Source organism: Schistocerca piceifrons, chromosome 1, assembly GCF_021461385.2.
Source record: "Schistocerca piceifrons isolate TAMUIC-IGC-003096 chromosome 1, iqSchPice1.1, whole genome shotgun sequence".
NCBI lineage: Eukaryota > Metazoa > Arthropoda > Insecta > Orthoptera > Acrididae > Schistocerca > Schistocerca piceifrons.
Window position 1 is genome coordinate 749,759,989 of NC_060138.1, and position 3,047 is coordinate 749,763,035.

Genomic DNA, 3,047 nt, shown 5'->3' on the forward strand with positions numbered 1-3,047 from the left:
GCAAATACGGAGACTTACAAGCAGTCGTTCTTCCCACGCACAATTCGTGAATGGAACAGGGAAGGGGGGATCAGATAGTGTTACAATAAGTACCCTCCGCCACACACCGTAAGGTGGCTCGCGGAGTATAGATGTAGATGTAGATGTAGATGTAGATGTTGTCAGTATGATGTTGCACTGCCCAGGGCCTGTAATGATAAAGGGCCCGTTTAGGTAAGGCATATTGTATACAGAAGTGGAAGAGAGAGCACCACTAAATTCTAATCCTTATGCATTGCATACACATAGAAATTACTGTTACACTGTACTTATGAAGCTCAATGAGTGAATTGAGTATTTTCCGGTGTGAAAGAGCACTGGCAAACAGTCTTCGCTGCATTAGGTTACTTAATCTGGTGTCACTCTGAGCTAGAATTTATGGTCAGCGACTAAGTGTAAGGTCAAAGAGTCACATGCGAGTTCTGCAACTGTGAAATACTTTCCTACATTATAGAAACGAATATTAAATTTGAACTAATATTGCGAAAATTTTGTACTTGGATAGCTTAGAATGAAAATCTTTCTGTTTAATGCAAAGGAAAACAATTGATTTTCTAAAACATTGTCTGTCATACACAACTTGAAATAGGTCATGTCGACCAAATCATATGGAAGAACTGACAGCGACGTATATCGGAAGGCAGTAAGATCTCTTGCCCTTTGGCAACACACACACACATACACACATTCATTTTTTATTTTTATTTGTTTGTTGTGCTCAACTATCGGCGAGGCACGAAAACTTCTGTGAATGAAATGATAATTAAATAGACACCCTAGCTGCAAGCAGGCGTTGATACACTTCATTGGGGACATGGAGAAAATGTGTGCCCCGACCGGGACTCGAACCCGGGATCTCCTACTTACATGGCAGACGCTCTATCCATCTGAGCCACCGCGGGCACAGAGGATAGTGCGTCTGCAGGGACTTATCCCTTGCATGCTCCCCGTGAGATCCACATTCCCAACGTGTCCACAACACTACATTCGTAGTGCGCGTAATAGATGTTTGCCCATCATACTCATTACTCGTGGCAGATTAATCTACCAAGTCCCGTACGAGTTCGGGCATAGCGTGTGCGTTCGCACAAGAAGGTCAAAGGCCGGGAACCCATATTTTTTTGACTACCGTCATATATAGTTAAAAATTCTGTGAATGAGTTTCTTAGTTTTGAGTACACTTACGAAAGAAATATAAAAACAACTATGAGATTTACTGATTTATGATGCTTAGTTTGCAGTCAGTTCTGAGTATTATTTGTAACTACGCTCCAGTCCCTAAACCTAGTTACAGAAATGCGAATCAGACGCATTACGTATTCCAGGCCGTAGCAGCCGCGACATGGAGACACCAGCTATGGTCCTTTCCCAGCCCGCTGTAAGATCACATCGGTTCGTCTTCTTCCTGCTGGTATTGTAATTGAGATTGGCAACAAGGCAATGTATGTTTGGCAACTCTGTGATCGACGAGTTACTTCCTGGTGTGCACGGAATTAAGCCTCAAAGTTCACTTGATTTTACCTGTCATTTCCATTGAATAATCTGAGTTATTATCGCTTGAGGTGTAACAAAAGATTGTAAATTTACGGTATTCAGCACAGGAAAGTCGTTGCACGTGGAAATCGAAACTAATCTCGTCCTTCAAATAGCGGTTTACGAGTCCTAGCCACCATTGGTCTCGTAAGAGGAAGCTAAAGCACATACTTCTTCGCCAGCTCCGTGGTAACGTGCTGACCTGTGAAAAAGCGTCTGATATGGTTCGCAGTTCCAGTCTCACGGAGTGTAGCGTTTTTATCCCTTCTGTCAAAGAGCTACAAGCAGTCAGATCAAACATCGATAAGGAAATCACAAGAAAATACTTTCGGCTCATAGTGCAATGGTGAAAAACTTACAAAGCAGCACAACAGGTAACGCCTCTTTCTGCTGCTGACAAGCAAATTTTGGGTTTCTAGGAATACCCAATCAAAATCTGTGAGTAGTATTTTACCAATTCGTGACCATAGAGGCATGCTTGTGTACAGATACTCAGTTTTATTAAAACAGACTTTCGTCGTAAGGTTATCGTGGGTAGTTTGATTTCATTTTTTATAATACAGTTCACAATTTTCGTAAGGTTTCCTTTAATGTTGTTGAAACAATAGTAAGCATGAGAGAGAAATTAATCCTCGACGATATATGCGAATTCTCTGATGTTATCTATAACAGTCTGAAAATGCACATGCAGTTTATTGATTACATGCATGTAGAAAACTTGTTCTGAGTTAAAGCTGTCAAACAAAGTTTGAAGACGAATAAAATGCCACTACCAGATGACAGCTAACGTAGAAAATACTTTTCCGACGTATTTTGGCACGATGCGCTCTACCCATACATAATACAAAAGTTTCGAGATGCATCTACTGTCTGGCTGTCTATTAAACATGAAACGAACAAAATGTCGCAGAAGTTACCCCTTTTTCCACATACGACTATTTTGGGTTGAGAATTGAAGGAAATTATGTTACAAGTTCCAGTAGATTGATAATTTTAGCAGACAGCAGAATTGCGTTCTAAAAAGTATAGTAGTGAATGTACTCGAACTCGCGACATCTTAGCTACCGTGCGCGATACTTACCATTACGCCACTAGCTGACACGTAGCTATAACAGCTCCAGAAGTCACAACAATTCCTCCAGAAATTCTGCATTCCACAGCGCTGTGGGATAATGCATATCGCCAGGTCAATACTTATGAGAGACAAACAGTTATACCTTTTCGTTTGCACTGCACGACGTTTTCAACAAACAGATAGCGCAATAGAGTAGCTCAAGTGGAAAGGAACACTTCCTATTTAAATTTCTGTTTCCTACACTGTTGGCAGTTCTGTGTTGGTGGCAGTTACGTGATTTTATTTTGGTGATTACGAAATAAAGTTGAATGCATGCACTGGGTAGCCGAGGCAGCTAGTTTATGGTGATTCGGTCAACCAAGTAAATGAATTTACTAACATGCAAATTGGTACAGGGAGC

General features: G+C 41.1%; 1 non-coding gene across 1 annotated transcript; it reads right to left on the minus strand.

Annotated features, from left to right (window-relative positions):
- Positions 1-867: 867 nt before the first annotated feature.
- Positions 868-942, minus strand: Trnat-ugu. The gene has a single exon. It is a non-coding gene; the product is annotated as a tRNA-Thr (tRNA).
- Between the last annotated feature and the right edge of the window lie 2,105 nt (positions 943-3,047).